This window comes from Hypanus sabinus, chromosome 12, assembly GCF_030144855.1.
Source record: "Hypanus sabinus isolate sHypSab1 chromosome 12, sHypSab1.hap1, whole genome shotgun sequence".
Taxonomy (NCBI): Eukaryota; Metazoa; Chordata; class Chondrichthyes; order Myliobatiformes; family Dasyatidae; genus Hypanus; species Hypanus sabinus.
The window spans coordinates 104,807,600-104,825,266 of NC_082717.1; the positions used below are offsets into that span (position 1 = coordinate 104,807,600).

General features: G+C 45.8%; 1 protein-coding gene across 2 annotated transcripts in view; it reads right to left on the bottom strand.

Moving 5' to 3' along the window:
* LOC132403216 (unconventional myosin-VI) overlaps window positions 1–17,449 on the bottom strand; it is a 253,857-nt gene extending 236,408 nt beyond the window's left edge. Inside the window, exon 1 of one of the 2 annotated variants that reach the window (XM_059986609.1) lies at window positions 17,374–17,449. The gene's annotated coding sequence lies outside the window, so the exon portion shown is untranslated. The remainder of the gene's footprint in view (window positions 1–17,373) is intronic. The other variant, XM_059986608.1, reaches the window with a different exon arrangement.
* Window positions 17,450–17,667: the final 218 nt, after the last annotated feature.

A 17,667-nucleotide genomic window follows, 5' to 3' on the forward strand; every position in this document is an offset into this window, starting at 1 on the left:
GGGTGCCCACATCTGAGGATCTATCATATTGATACAATTACAAAAAGGCATGGCAGCCAGCTAGGTTCCTTGAGGAGACTTGGTGTGCTACCGAGGACACTCGCACTTTTATTCAGCTGTACTGTGGAGAGCATTCTAACTGGTCACACCACAGTCTGGTACTGAGGACAACCTGCTGCAGAGGGTTGGGGGAAATAGCATTAAGTTGCAAACTCAGCCAGCTCCATCATGGGCGCGAGCCTCCCCAGCATCTAGGACACCTTCAAAACGCAATGCCTCCAAGAGGCGGCATCCATCAAGGACCCCCGTCACCCAGGACACATCCTCTTCTCATTGCTACCATCGGGGCGGAGGTACAGGAGCCTGAAGACACACAATCAATGATTCAGGAACAGCTTCTTCCCCTCCACCATCAGATTTATGAAAGGACATTGACCGCATGAATTGCACTGCTTATTTATTTTTGATATATACATATTGCAACATATATATTTTTTATTACCATTCATTGCAATGTATAACACAAATTTAATGACATACGCTGGTAATATTAAACCCAGTTTAAGAAGACATGATGGAAGAATACATCAGGAGAGAGAGCTAGGGCAGATCAGCCATGATCATTTTGAATGGTGGAACGGGCTTGAGCAACCAGGTGACTTGCTCCAAGTCTTCTTTTCTTATGTTCTTACATTCGTATCATCTGTAAGGCAACAAAGGGCAGCATGCAGACAGGAATTTGTTCACAACGAATACTGTCTGACTTTGGCTGGCCAGGAGCAACTCTTACCGGACAGATTCAGAAAGGGCTTTTGGGAGAGATGAGAACATAGAGATAGGGTGAACGCCGGGAAGATCCCAAGAGTGGAGTGATAAAAGGAATTCAAATGAGATATTTCATAATGGAAAAATAGCACTTGTAATACGCATCATATCCAGAACACGTTGAGTCGCTTAATTGATGAAGTGCTGTGACTATTACACTGTAGCGAGCTGCCACACACAGATCATCTGACATTGACCAAGAGGAAAGCAGCAATCACATCAGGAATAGCCTCACTACTCTTCATTATGGTGGGTTCTCTTTCACATACCCCAGAGCGGAGGAACCATATTTCTGCATTCACCTGTGAGACAGCCGCATCTCCTCTGTACACGGCTGAAAGGTCAGGCTAGAGTTTCTGGTCGATGACAAACATCAAACTGCGTGGTGGTTGGTGCAACAGCTTGGAGCGTCAGAGTTCAATTCCAGCAACCTCAGTAAGGAGTTTGCACCTCCTCCCTGTGAATGTGTGGGTTTCCTCCGGGCGATCCAAAGACGATCTGCTTAGCAGGGTAATTGGTCGTTGTAAGTAATCCTATGGTTTGGCTGGGGTTAAATATGTAGGTCGCTGGGCGGTGCAGCTCGTTGGGCCAGAAGGGCCAGTTCCACACTGTATCTCGAAATAATGTAGTCCTGTTGAATTGCCTCAATGTAAGGGATCTACTCTCCAATCCAAACCCATAGACAACTCTTGGCTTATTAAACCATTCATCAAGTTGCTGCCAAAGAGCAAACTGCATACCCTGTCAACATTGGTGGAGTCCGAGGTACGAGGACTGGCTATCACAGGTGCCTACAAGAGTTCAGTTTCATGTTTACTGGCACATCATAGGCTGACGAAATGCATGTGTAAATTACAAACTTCGCTCTGTGATGACATTTCTCCAATTCCATTCTCTTCTCCCACACCCAGAGCAAGGGACGCATGCCCGTGCAAAAGGGAAAAAAGCATTAAGCACTCTGACCAAAGGAGAGAAGCCCAGGAGCTTAGCACCACTCCCTCCTCACAGCAGACCTCATATCATAAGCAGTTGTACAGGAGGTAGGTGATATCAAACTCACACACTGCCTCTAAAATAGCATTTGTAGAGGGAAGAGATTGTACTTAAACTCCATTTGAAAAGCTCGTGACGTCTCTCAATGACCAACTTATGAAATACAGACAACTGTGGTAATGTCAGAAAGTGCACGATCTCCCATGAAACAGAGAGAGGGTGAACACATTTGTTTTTCCAAAGGGCTTAGCAGATAAATATCACCAACATCAGGCAGAACTCCCATGTGAAATCCTGCCAAGGGGATTTTTATATTCACCTGAGAGGGCAGATGGGTCCTCAGTCTAGTACCTAAAGATGGTACTTCTGACACCAAGGCACAGCCTTGGAATGGTCAGTGACCTTGAGCTGTTGTCAATGCAATGGAACATGACAGAGATTCAGGGTCCTGCCACCTCAACTCACCAAGAACATTTGCCGCTTATGTATAAGAATTTAAATTTGACTGGATTTGAGCTTTAAGCCAGCATACTCTGTACATGAACATAGAGTGCCAATGAAATTTCCCTTTCTCCACACAACCGTGCTCAAAACTAATTCAGTACTTTGTTCAAAGTGCACGTGTGCAGGGTTGCAATTAAAAACTTATTTGCAGCAGCAACACAGGCACCTCGCATCAGAGAGCACGCGAAAGAAAAACAAGAAACTTTAACAAGGAACGTGAAAACAAAAAATAAATTTAAGTCCATTTTAGTGCAATAGGGTCATCGTATTACTAAACCCTAATGACTAGGGTTGTGCTGGTTGGTTCAAGAACCAACTGGATGAAGTGAAGAAGCTGTGAGAAGATGGCATGGCCCGTGTGGGCCATGATAAACCTTGCCTTCTTAAAGCAGCATCTCTTATCGAAACTAACAATGACAGTGAGGGATAGGGCTATTTTATTCCATGCTTTGCAGCTTCTATTATTATAGTATTCAAATCATTTATGGCTGATTTGCATAATCCTACACTACAGTACTTTAAGCTATACAAAACCTCAACTCTAAAAAAGTATTTTATAGCAAAAACATGGAAATGTAATAAACCTCGTTAGAAACACATCACATTTATCATGAGAAAGTGAAAAAGATACTAATTGTGGAAAACTTAACTTAGGAACATTTAAGTTAGAGCTCAAATAAATTATTAAAGTACGTACATGTCACCATATACAACCCCCGGATTCATTTTCTCGCAGGCATTCACAGCAAATACAAAGAAACATAACAGAATCAATGACAAACTAAAGGCAGACACACAATGTGCAAAAGACAATGAATTGTGCAAACACAGAACAACAATAATAGTATATGTAATAAATAATATTGAAAACAGGACCTGTAGAGTCCTCAAAAGTGGATCCATAGGCTGTGGAATTCAGTTCGGTGTTGGGATGAGTGAAGTTACCTACCATGGTTCACGAGCCTGATGGTCGAAGCGTAATGGAATACCCTGAATCTGGTGGCGTGGGACCTAAAACTCCCAAACCTTCCTTCCTGTTGGCAGCAGCGAGAAGACAGCATAGCTTGGATGGTTGAGGATGAGGTGTATAGAAAACTTACCTACAAAAATCATGCAAGCTACATAGATATTTCTTAGTGGCCTTTTCAAATGTCTCCATCTCAAGTTCTGCAGGAATCATCCTACATGGATTACGAACGGCCTTTGTTTCCATCCTTGGGAATGTAACATGAAACCACTAACCAAAGCACAACAGAGGAAAAATTCTCCTCCAACTCCTGTGGGAACTATTAAGGAAACTGGGAATCAGCATCTTTTAATCCCTGGGGACTGCACAATGCACCAAACAGGTTGTAATCAGTTCCTTTACCAACCTTTTCACCACAGCTGACTAGTGAATGCCACATTACCACCAGCAGACAATTCAGATTCACTTTTTACTGGACACATCCCAAGGTTAAAACAGCACACAACAGAAACCAAGTGTAAACAAATGTCCGCTTGCTTTACAAAACAGAGTCATCAGTTTAAAAAAAAAATCAAAGCAGTAGGAAGGCACATGAGAGAATTAATTCCAAAATTATAGCTGATGCACTTTTTCGCTCTCCTTTGCCCAATACCCACCAAACTAACCTGCATTGTTGCAAGAGCTTATGACCAATCTTCAACCATTACCAGCTGAAAAATGCCTGGTCTCGATGGACATAAAGGAAATCACAATATGCACCATCTTTCAAAGTTATCGTGCAAATTACAAGGTGCATGATAATTCAAAAGTTTCTGACAGTCACACCGCTCTTAACGTCTTACCTGCCCAATGCACAGGCCCTTGGGAAACAGGTCAGAATCTCTGCCATTTCCAACTGAGGAAGCGCAGCCTAAAATAAATGATCTCCAGAAGCACACAGAACTGGGATTAAAAATCACTTGGATTCAAAGCCCTCTACGCCAAGAGGGTCTCTCATTTGAACACTATGTCAGACAAAGCATAAATACAGTGCTTTTCCACACATACAAATCTCCACGCAGAGTGGTTTCCAAACTTGTTGACTTTGTTTATGGCAGTAAACTTGCCTAACTTCCCTCAGGTTTAAAATCTTAAATGATGTGTGATACACCTCCCTTCCAGTTTTATTACATGCCTGGTGTTTAACCAGCATTGTACTTCATATCATGACTTCACCTTTATGCTTTGGCACAACTTAAAGCATATCTCGCCATCTGATCCAACCCCTCCACAGGCCAACACCCACGGGCGTAGGAATGTCCGCACACATAACTTCGTTGATCATAATTGCCACCCTGAGCTCACTACAACAGAAACACAGCACTCGCTGATGGGCATAAACACAGTGGCGATTAATGCTCCTGCAATCCGCAAGCTAGTCACCAGGTTTTACCTCTGCACTTGTGATACGCACGCCACTGTCAGAAAATCCCGGCAGACCAAAAGCAAAAAAATATTTTGAGTGTAAACAGCAACTTAATTCACACAGAACACGCTTTAAAATTTTTTGACCTTTTATTTCCAGAGGCAGAGTGGAACGAATACCCAACTGAGGCAGATCTGAAGAGGCAAAGGGTGGCAACCGTCTCAAAGCTTCGGCCATTACGGGACACGCTTGGCATCGTAAAGTGGCTGAAGTTCTGGACGAAATGTTCGAGGGAGAGCCTGAAGAAGTAAGCCGATACTCACTCCAATTTCTGACACCAACAGAGGGTGAGAACTGCACCGAAGGACAAAGTCAGAGACCCACACAGCACAGGGTATTTTCAGCACTCAGTAATTCACCTGAGAGAAATGAAGTCATGGAAAAGATCTTCCAAAGACTGCTGATGAACAACACAACCCTTGAGAGCACCAACAAATGACCTTCTACCATCAGCTTACAATTATTTATTTTATTTAGAGATAACAGGAGCAGAATAGGCCCTCCGGCTCTTTGAACCGCACTGCCCAACAACCCCGATCTTAACCCTCACCCAATAACCGGACCATGTACAATGACCAATTAACCTACCTGGTAATGGGAGGACCAGGAGGCAAACCCAACTACGGGGAGAACGCTCAGAGAGTCCTGACAGAGGATGCTGGGACTGAACTCCCTTTGCCATTGGGTCTGGCTGCATAAGGGGGCGAGGACTCGGACTCTGAAGGGCTGGGCTGAGCACCAGCAACCAGGAGGACCATGTGGCCCAGCTGGTGGGAGTGGTGCCTCCTCCTGACTCTGGAGAAGGACCTGTCCATCAGGTGCAAAGTGCTGTTGGAGCTGACAGGTGTGGCACACTCCAGAACCTTTGCTGCAGTCACCTGAGCTACCGGGAAAAGAAAATGGATCACATCCGTAGGGATCGGGCATCCAAACCTCCAGAGAAATAATTAGCTAAAGCGGCCATCACTCTGACGCCTACCTTGTGGCATTTGCATCGAACCACGAATAGATACTGAGTCCACGGCCAAGTGACCCTACATGGTAAGGCTTCGTCTGTCACAAGAGATGTGACGATCTGACCACGTTTCCATCGCCTGTGGTACCATTTGTGTTGGAAGGGGTAGATTGACCTCAGCACAGGTTAAAAGGCTGTCACAACAACATGGGCCGAAGGGCTTGTTCTGTGCTGCAGCATTAATCAAAGGACTGATTGTGGCTTTCAGAATGGATAGGACAAGGGAACAACACACCAGCCCTCAGAGGGATCAGAAGTGGAGAGAGTGAGCAGCTTCAATATCTCTGAGGATCTATCCTGGACTCAACATATCAACGCAGGCGGCACAGCAGCGGCTACACTTCACTGGGAGCTTGAAGAGATTTGGAACGTCACCACAGACACTCGCAAATTTGTACTGTGGAGAGCATTGTAACTGGCTGCATCACCATCTGGGTAGGAGGTTGCCACTGCAAGGATTGAAATAAGCTGCAGAGTTCCATCAGCTCCATCTTGGGCACTAGCCACCATAGTATCCAGGACATCTTTAAGGAGCCATGCCTCAAAGAGCTGGTGTGGCAGGGACTGGGTATTGATAGTGAATGATCAGCCATGATCTCAGAATGGCGGTGCAGACTCGAGGGGCCGAATGGTCTACTTCTGCACCTATTGTCTATTGTCTATTAAGGACCCCCATCACCCATGACATGCCTTCTTCTCATTGCTACCAGCAGGAAGGAGGTACAGGAGACTGAAGGCACACACTCAATGATTCAAGAAGCAGCTTCTTCCCCTCTGCCATCCAATTTATGAATGGACAATGAACCCATTAACACTACCTCACTACTTTTTTTACTTCCATTTTCCACATGTTATACTTACTGTAATTCATGTATTTCTCTATTATGTATTCCATTGTACTGCCGCCACAAAGACAAAAAATTTCACATGTGCCAGTGATATTAAACCCGATTCTCCCCCAGCATTCTTTAACAATTAACAGCCTTAATCCCTAGTTTTTAAAAAAGTGAATAATCCTCAAACAGATAATTCCACTAACTCGATCAACCAATCATGCTTTTATAAGTAAAGTGACCAGTTCATAAGATTAGCTTTGTTACAAGTACAGTGAAATGGTCATTTTCATCAAATCAGCGGCAATCAAGGCCGAGCATCCAAATCCAGTGTTGACGGGGGGGTGCAAAAAACGAATCACTTGCAAACTTCTAAAAACGCTTTCATATCACTCTCTGTAGTCAAGTTCCTGCTGTCTGTACTTCCAACAGTGAACTTCACACATTTGTGCCTTTAAATCTGGTTTCCATGGGACCGTGCAGAGGGTCATCAGGAATCAGACATTAAAAAACAACCCACTAAGCGTCCATTACGAAAAAGAGGCTTTCCTGTCAAGAATCAGAACTTGAATCCTGGTTACCCAAGGTGGAAAAGCAAAGAACTAAACAACTCCCCATTCTAATTTCTTTTCTGGACAGTTAAAAAGATAAAGAGCGATCACACTGTAATGAAACAGCAAAGCATATGAGGGGTTGAATTGCACACACCTGCTCAAATGCATGTAATCACCCATTACGATGCTGATCCTCAAAAGGTCTTTTAGTGTGCCGTGCTGAGGACTTGGTATTTATCAAAGCCAGTTTCCTTTCAAAAGAAGATTCATTGAAATTCATTCCCTTTTCTCAGCCAGAATTCAAGGAATGTTCTTCATGTTGTGACTTGGCACTGTAAACATTGGGAACAAGTGTGGACAAACGGCTGGGAGATAATCACTGCCATGTTTTCCAAATCATTCAGGTAGCCCTGGGAAGGTTGGCTTTCCCATTTCCTTCCATGGTGGAGCAACTAAAACCAAGAGCTAAATTCAACATATCACTGAACCAGCCCAGGTACCAACAGTCGGTTCCCAAAAGCTTTAAATCTAAAGAAATATTGGGCAAATCCCTTTTGCAGTCATTTCAACTCCAATCAAGCCATCGTTAATGCGCTGTTGAGGGTGCTGTCTCCTCAGAATACCGGCTTGTATACTCTTCTGCAGTCAGAATGGATATGGACAAGACGTTATGATCCGGTTGGCTGGTTCAAACCACTGAACAGTTTAGCAGTAAAAGATTCCAAATGGCTAGCTTTGAGAGAGATCTGTTGAAAGTGTTTGCTTCGCTATCCAGATACCAAAATTACTGATGGTTCATTGATTGTTGACATCGTTATTTCTCTTTTCTCCACAAGTGTTCATACCAACTTTGTTGATGGATCCTTCTGTAGAGAACCACGCGTCGAGAAACTCTCATTCTTTTCTTGTGCTTGCCTGAGCCAAGAATCTGGCTGTCGTCCAGTTGAAATGGTGTCCTTCATATTCATGACGTGATTCCAGCAAGAGTTGGTTACGCCTTGTGCTCGCGAGCTGATGCTCATACAGCCTGGTCAATAGTTTTTTTTTTCCTGTCTGACCATCTCAGTACTTGTCACGGTCACTAAACTAGATTCTGTAGACAACATTTGTTCCATCAGTCACATTTTGTTGCACTTTGAGTTCCTCCTCAAACTTGCAGTTGGTTTGTGAGCAACTGTGAACTAGGCAAACTCAAAGGTCTTAAAGAGGCCAAGTCCCCTGGACCAGGTGGACTACATCCCTGAGTCCTGAGAGAGATTGCTAGAAAGGTAAGGGATGCATTGGTCATGATCTTTCAAGAATCGCTCAATTCTGGCATGGTCCCAGAGGACTGGAAGATTGCAAATGCCACTCCAATCTTTAAGGAGGCCAAAAGGCAAAAAAAGGAAATTATAGGCCAGTTAGCCTAACCTCAAAGGTTGAGAAAGTGTTGGAGTCTTCAAGGAAGTAACAAGCAGGATGGACAAAGGAGAGGCAGTGGATGTCATTTACTTGGATTTTCAGAAGGCATTTGATAAGGTGCCACACATGAGGCTGCTTATAAAGATAAAATCCTATGGCATTACAGGAAATATACCGGCATGTTAGAGGAATGGCTGACAGGCAGGAGGCGACAAGTGGGAAGAAAAGGGGCCTTTTCCGGTTGGCTGCCGGTGACTAGTGGTGTTCCTCAGGAGTCAGTACTGGGACTGCCACATTTTCACATTGTTTGTCAATGATGGATTTGAGGCAAATTGATCATACAAAGGTAGATGGAGGGTTAGGTAGTGCTGAGGAACTAGTGTGATTGCAGCAGGACCAACAAATTGGAAGATTGGGCAAAAACGTGGCAGATGGAATACAGTATTAGGGAATATATGATAATGCATTTTGGTAAAAGAAACAATAGTGGGGACAATTATCTAAATGGGGAGAAGGTTCAAACATCAGAGATACAGAAGGACTTAGTATTCGTGCAAGACACCCAGAAGGTTAATTTACAGGTTGAGTCAGTGGTAAAGAAGGCAAATGCAATGTTGGTGTTTATTTCAAGGGGAACAGAATATAAAAGCAAGGAGATTATGCTGAGCCTTTACAAGACACTAGTCAGGTCACACTTGGGAGTACTGTCAACAGTTATGGACCCCATATTTCAGAAAGGATAGGTTGTTATTTAAGAGTCCAGATGTGGTTCACAAGGATGATTCTGGGAATGAAGAGGTTAACATATGAGAAATGTTTGGCAGCTTTGGGCCTGTACTCAACGGAATTTAGAAGAATGCAGGGAGGTCTCATTGAAACTTACAGAATGTTGAAAGGATTAGATAGGGTGGATGTTTCCTATGGTGGGGGTATCCAGAACGAGAGGGCACAGACTCAAAATTGAGGTGTGACCTTTAAAACAGAGGTAAGGAGGAATTTTTTTTAAAACCAGAGAGGAGTGAATTTGTGGAATGCCCTGCCAGAGATTGTGGTGGAGGCCAAGTCCATGGGTATATTTAAGGCAGAAATTGATAGGTTCCTGATCGGTCAGGGCAGTAAAGGATACGGCGAGAAGGCAGGAGTATGGTGTTGAGTGGGATCCGGGATCAGCCATGATAGAATGGCAGAGCAGACTCGATGGGCCAAATAGCCTCATTCTGCTATGTCCTATGGTCTTATGTGTTGCTGTCATTTCTGAGACATTCTTTATGTACAGCAATATAGTTTGTTTATTCATCATTCATTTAGCTTGTATATTTGGGTTTCTGACCTTGAGCTACCTTTGGATGAAGCTTCTTGGGTATCCATTCTGTTGAAGGGGCTTGAAGGGGCACTTTTCTTCGAGTTGTGCACGTGGTATTGCAATGGGACTCAATCCTCTTGAATAAGTTCTTCACGAAGCTTTGTTTACCAATTGTCAATGAATCGCCAGTGATCTTGGCATCTGGACAGTGAAGCAAACACTTCCAAAGGCCCCTCCTGGAAGCCAGCCGATCAGAATCCCCTACTAAACTGTTCAACGGCTTGCACCAGCCAACCGAACCACAACGTCTGATCAATATCCATTCGGACTCCGGAGAAGTATACGAGCTGGTATTCTGAGGAGACAACACCCTCAACCTCGCACTGATGACAGCTCCTCGATTGGAGCCGAAGCATCTGCAAACATTCTGCCAAGTTTAGTGAGCAACAAACCCAGTTACTATTACTGTATTTATATTGGTTGAAGAACACAGCAAAGTATGATTTTTTCCCCACCTCACCTATAATGGTTGTATCAATACATTGAAATACCTCAGAGGCAGTCCGAGTCAATTCATTTTCCAACAGATTAGATCAAAAATCTGCAGACTTGTCACATGCATTTATGACTGGTGATTAACAATTATTTCTGAAATGGGAAGGGGTCAACTCCAAGAACTTCCCCAGTGAAACCAAGCAACACACAAAATGCTGGAGGAACTCAGCAAGCCAGGTAGCATCTAGGGAAAGAGAACAGTCAACGTTTCAGACCAAGAACCTTCAGCAGGACAATATTAGGGTATTCCCCCCCTTGCACTATTTACTTAAACTGTAACTTATCACAAGTTTTATGGCTTGCACTGCTTTGCTGCCACAAATTTCACAACAGCATGCCTTACCAGGATAGGCTGAGTAAGCTAGGCTTTCCTCTTTGGAGCTAAGTAGTGACTTGATCAAGGTGCATAAGATAAGAGACATGGATCAAGTGGACAGCTGGAGACTTTCTCCGGGCAGAAATGGCCACTACTAGGAGGCATACTTACAAGGTGATTGGAGGAAACATTAAGGGGGATGTTGGAGTTAAGATTTTTTTTTAAAGTACTGGGAGTGACAGACGCAAGGAACACCCTGCCAGCCGTGGTGATGCACTGGGACATTTAAGAAACTCTTAGACAAGCACATGGATGACAGAAACACAGAGGGAAGTGGAAGAATGATCTTAGAATAGTTTCTGAGGTTGGGGTAAATTGTGGGCAGAAGGGCCTGCACTGTGCTCTATGTTCTACATGTCTGTAATAATAATCCTGCTTCTGATCCTGAAACTAGGATTCAGCCAGGAGTTACCAAACATATGATGCACTTAGCCCTCCAACTAAGATTCACACTTTGAAGCCAGTGCTTGGGCCCGCATACTGGCGAGAAACTGCTGAGCACGCGGGAAGGCTGGAGGATTCAACAATAACCCAGCGAAGTCACTGAAGAGTGACACACCAGAACTAGTGCTATTTCATGCTGAGCTTTATCACAATATGGGTAGAGAGCAGAGAGAAAGAGAGAGAGAACAGAGCAGGTCCAGTACAGTTAGCAGTTTGGACTCAACCTTCAGCACTGTGACTGTGGACTTCAGCAAGGGAAAGTCAAGGGAACACCAAGCAGTCTTCATCGAGGGATAGGGTTGGCTGTTTCAGGCAAGTTTGAACACAGGAACAAATTTAACCAGCTCCATCATGGGCACTAGCCTTCCTGGCATCAAGAACATCTTCGAAAGGCAAGGACTCAAAAAGGCAGCATCTGTCAATAAAGACCCCGCATCACCTAGGACATGCCCTCTTCTCATTGCTACCATCAAGGAGGAGGTACAGAAACCTGAAAACACACATTCAACATTTTAGAAACAGCTCCTCGACCACCATCATACTTCTGAACAATTTACCTGTGGACACCTCACTTTTAAATTCTGCTCTCTTTTATTATATATGCATACACACACAATTACACAGCACCGTGCAAAAGTCTTAAGGCATATGGAAATAAAGATCTGTAAAGATCCTTTCAAAAATAATGAAAAGTTTATAAATATTAAAAATTGACTATAAAGAGCAGTAAACAGTAAAAATAACTAAATCAGAATAATATTTGGTGTGACCACCCTTTGCCTTTAAAACTGCAACTTAGGTGCAGTTTTATAAGAGAAATCAGCTGGTAGGTTGTTCCAAGCATCTTGGAGAATTTGCCAGAGTTCTTCAGCAGACTGTGGCTGACCCTCCTGGTAATCCCAGACAGCCTCAGTTTTGAGATCAAGGCCAGACCTTCTGTTGCAGAACTCCTTGTTCTTCCTGTCACTGAAGATAGTTCTTTATGACCTTGGCCATGCGTTTGGAGTCAGTGTGCAGCATGAACTGAGGAGCGGAGGCCTCCCTGGCCATATCGCGTGATGGAAGCTTGTAATTCACAGCACTGACGATTCCATGGATTCTGACCAGATCACCAACTCTATTTGCAGAAACCTGTAGGGGACTTCCACTGTGCTTCACTATTGGCTACAGATACTCATCCACGTAGCACACTCTAGCTCTTCTGCGGACAAACTGCCTCCGGTTTGAGCCACAAATTTCACATTTTGACTTGTCAGTCCAGAGCACTTGCTACCATTGTTTAGCACCCCAATCCTTCTGCTTTTGTGCGTAGCGAGTCTCTTGACTTTGTTTCCACTTTGGAGGAATGGCTCTTTGGCAGCAGCTCTTCCATGAAGACCACTTCTCACAAAACTTCTCTGGACTGGAGAGGGGTGCGCTTGGGTTCAGGGCCGATAAGAATGGTGGACTTCTTCCAATTTAGAAGGAGTGCCAGTTTGATGCCTCCCTCATCTAGAGCACTCAGCTTCTGCGGTCGACCAACTGCATTTCTGGTCCTCAACCTTGCTCGTTTCTCTGTGCGTCTTCAGAAGAGCTAGAACAGCACATCTTGAAACTCCTCCCTTCCGCAAAATTTCTTCTTGAGAGAGATGTTGCTGATGCAGGATGATGACCTTGTGTCTTGTTGCTATGCTCACTTGCCATGGTGGAAGAATTGATTATTTGAAGGTTAAACTGTCACATTTGCCACACCCTCACATTGTAGTTTGGCTGTCCTTCACCCAGTCTGATTCTTTCTACACCCATTTTTGTTTCAATTTAGTTCATTCCAACTTGTAATGTCATTTATCTGTTTCTCACCTTTGATTAATCATGCACTGGGCTACATACCTACAAAGTCATCAAGTTTTTTTTTTATTTGAAAAGTGGTCCATTACTTGATGTTAATTTCTCTAAAGTAATAAAAAAAATTCTGTTACATTTAATTTTTTTTTTTGGAAAATGAATGATTGGAAACCTAAAATTTGCTTGAACCTACTACATCAGTTCTATCAGTTGCAATGTCAAAATTGTAATCATTTCAATATTGCTGCAGTGATCACACACATAAAACTACCCCAGAATAAACTCCAAAATTCTCTTTCCAAGTCAGCTGTCAGCTCATCTGAATTGCAAGGGAATGATCGGCATCATCCATGACAAGACACCCAGTTACAGACCTGATGTCAATGGCAGAATACAGCACAATGTATTAGCATCACTTCTAATATTTTTGCTATATTGTTGGTTCTTCTAAGCAAGGTCCTATTACCATGCTGTATCGCTAAGTAAACAAATTAGCAAATTTCAGAAAAATCCACCAGAAGCCAAGTTTGAGCCAGATGTCACAGTTGTTAAATGTCCTTCACGTTTTCGGCTAAAAACACTTGCAAAATATCATGGAGTAGTTGTCCTTCTCAGCTTTCCTTCCCATTATTCCATTTAATGTGTCTCCACATTAATAAATCATCCAACCTTTCTGTCATAACAATGGCATAGTAAAGAGCTGTCTGTAAAAAAGAACCCGTGTGGGTGCATTATAAAGTTCAGACAAAGGCACGCCAATATGAGATGATAATTTTTAACTTGTCCTCTCCCACTTTTATGGTCCTGACACTGTGCTCTTGCTCTTAAGACACCCTTATGAAATGAGACTACTATATTAAGTTACTGTGAATTGTGCTCTACATAACGCTGTCTTTAGCTCTGTTCCAGACTTGTGCTTCTCAGCTGTCTACAGAGGATAGTAGACATGTCAGCAAACAATAAGTACCAGCACATCATGTCTTCATTTTACACAGGATACTTTGATGCCCCTGTCGCTGCCATTTCTGCCAGGATGACGGTGCAAGATATATGTATGCACTGCACCAGGAAGCTGAAGGCAATTTACCACATGACCGCACTTCATCTAGGTCAAAGCAAACGATGCTGGAAACCAGGAGTCTACAAAGTATAACTCACCACCAGAAAGAGATTAAACAAATTACATCACGTTTCTCTTTTTAGACAATGAATAAGATGACAATGTGTTTATCCATTCAGAATATCGTTCCCTCACATTATTTGCTGTTTCAATTTAAATGCTGTGATGAATGAAAACAAATCGGTATTTCCAAAATCATCTTAATTAAAGCTTTTGCTCAACTCTACCCCAGATCCAAATCTCACCCACTAAGGCAAGATATCAGAGCAATTACTTTCGGTTTCTAGCTGTTATAAAGCTTAGCTATTCAAGGCCAATACTTTAACATCATTAATGAAAACTATTCATTTATGATATACATTCAGTGGCCACTTCATTAGTTACAGGAGGGCACCTAATAGAGAAGCCACAGGATTGGAACCTGGTGCGGTCCCGCTTCATAGTTCAATGTGTTGCGCTTTCAGAGATCCACAACACATTTGTAACACAGTTATTTGAGTTACTCTCACCTTCCTGTCAGTGTGAACCAGTCTGGCCTTTCTCCTCTGATCTCTCTCATTAACAAGGCGTTTCACCCACAGTAGTGTGGCTCAGTGGATTATTTTTTGTTTTTCGCACCATTCTCTGTAAACTCTGGAAACAGTGGTGCATGAAAATCCCAGGAGATCAGCAGCCTCTGAGATCCTCAAACGAACTCTTCTGGCACCAACAATCATTCCATGGCCCCAAGACACATTTCTTCCCCCATTCTGATGTTTTGTCTGCACAACAACTGAACCTCCTGTCCATGTCTGCATGCTTTTCTGCACTGAGTTGCTGCCACATGATTGGCTGATTAGATATTTGCATTAACAAGGTCTACAGGTGTACCCGATAAAAGTGGACACTGAGAGTAACAAGAGCCACCTCTCCGGAAAGTGTAAACCAGGCATCATTAAGAAAGTTAAAATCTTAAAGAAAAACAAATCAACATACACCAGAAGTAGAAAACACCAAGAAATGATAAAAAGGTGGCTCAAACAAAGACCAGTTTTACAGCTAAAAGACGAGAGGATCTTCGTGCAACTCCAGATGGAACTAATTTCCTTCAAGTCAAGTAACACGAGATTCTGCAGATACACACACACACAAAATGCTGGAGGAACTCAGCGGGTCAGGCAGCATCCTCAGAGAGGAAGAAAGAAGTCAGTGTCTCAGACTGAGACCCTTTATCAGCAGCATTTTGTCTGTCCCCTTCAAGTTAGAGTCAGTGAATCGGGAGGAACACTTACTGACTGGGGGAAAAGAAACACATTTGAAATTTTTTGGAAGACAAAAATATAGAACAACCTCCTTGCCAAGGAATCACCATAATTTACATACCACTGTTCCAAATACTTTGTAAGGATTTCTTTAAACCATTCATTTAATCTGTCCCTCCAGTGCCAGTGAAGGGGCAAGGGGGTCATTTCCAGGACAAATTTATTCCACAGACAACTTAAATATTAACTAACATCCACGGGGAAAGAACAGGAGGCAAGTGACAATACCCAGTGAGGTCAGTACCGTGGCTTCACGCAACGTGCACTGACAGGATCGGGTGGAAAAGACTTGTGTTTCATGGACAAACTAAGAAAGAGCACCACAGGTGTTTCATTACATGGCCAGTACCAGTTGACCCCTGCAAACATTCTACTCTGAACTCTGCCTCTTAACACTGGCCCGCTCCAAGCATACCCTGTTCGACACTCCAATCCCATTACCAGGACCTCCCAATTTCTTTCTCCTACCCGACCTCTCTCCCTCTCACCCAATCCCAGAGATCTCCTATATCTCCCAATCCCGCACCCTAACCCCACTGTTTCCTCATCTCTCTCTCTCCCTCACACCCCTGTTCCAATCTCAAGGACTCCCCATCCCTCCCACCCAGCCCCGGGATCCACATATTCCCATCTCCCACCCAGCCCGGGGGTCTACGTATTCTCGTCTCCCACCCAGCCCCGGGGTCTGCAAGATCCCCTACTCCCACCCAGCCCCGGGGTCTGCGTATTCCCGTCTCCCACCCAGCCCCGGGGTCTGCAAGTTCCCCGTCTCTCACCCATCCCCGGGGTCTGCAAATCCCCGTCTCCCACCCAGCCCCGGGGTCTGCAAATCCCCCGTCTCCCACCCAGCCCCGGGGTCTGCAAATCCCCCGTCTCCCACCCAGCCCCGGGGTCTGCGTATTCCCGTCTCCCACCCAGCCCCGGGGTCTGCGTATTCCCCGTCTCCCACCCAGCCCCGGGGTCTGCAAATCCCCCGTCTCCCACACAGCCCCGGGGTCTGCAAATCCCCGTCTCCCACCCAGCCCCGGGGTCTGCGTATTCCCCGTCTCCCACCCAGCCCCGGGGTCTGCAAATCCCCCGTCTCCCACACAGCCCCGGGGTCTGCAAATCCCCGTCTCCCACCCAGCCCCGGGGTCTGCGTATTCCCGTCTCCCACCCAGCCCCGGGGTCTGCGTATTCCCGTCTCCCACCCAGCCCCGGGGTCTGCGTATTCCCCGTCTCCCACCCAGCCCCGGGGTCTGCAAATCCCCGTCTCCCACCCAGCCCCGGGGTCTGCAAATCCCCCGTCTCCCACACAGCCCCGGGGTCTGCAAATCCCCGTCTCCCACCCATCCCCGGGGTCTGCAAATCCCCGTCTCCCACCCAGCCCCGGGGTCTGCAAATCCCCTGTCTCGCAGCCAGCCCCGGGGTCTGCAAATCCCCGTCTCCCACCCAGCCCCGGGGTCTGCAAATCCCCTGTCTCGCAGCCAGCCCCGGGGTCTGCAAATCCCCCGTCTCCCACACAGCCCCGGGGTCTGCAAATCCCCGTCTCCCACCCAGCCCCGGGGTCTGCGTATTCCCGTCTCCCACCCAGCCCCGGGGTCTGCGTATTCCCCGTCTCCCACCCAGCCCCGGGGTCTGCAAATCCCCCGTCTCCCACACAGCCCCGGGGTCTGCAAATCCCCGTCTCCCACCCAGCCCCGGGGTCTGCGTATTCCCGTCTCCCACCCAGCCCCGGGGTCTGCGTATTCCCGTCTCCCACCCAGCCCCGGGGTCTGCGTATTCCCCGTCTCGCAGCCAGCCCCGGGGTCTGCAAACCACCCCCCCGCCAGCCAGCCACAGACACATCTCCCTGCCCTGTCCGGACAGTCCCGCTGGACATCCCCAGCCCGGACCCCGACTCCGACTCCCTACCGTGCCGCCGCCGCCGCTCCCGGGCCGGTCTGACCAGACTGCGCGCGCACCCTCCTCCCGGCTCGCAATCCCGAAGAAGCCGGCCTGGGAACGGCGTGACGTCACTGGAGCCTCGGCCCGGCCCGCCCCCTCCGCCCGCTGGCCCCGCCCCCACCCCGCTCCCGCTCACCTGGGAGTCTGTGATGGATGTGTGTTGTCCATTATATCCGGCGCTCCCGCCTCCTGCACGTCGGCGAGGCCGCTTCCCCGAGCACCTGCACCGGGATCGCCACCCATTTCCCATTACAGAAAACA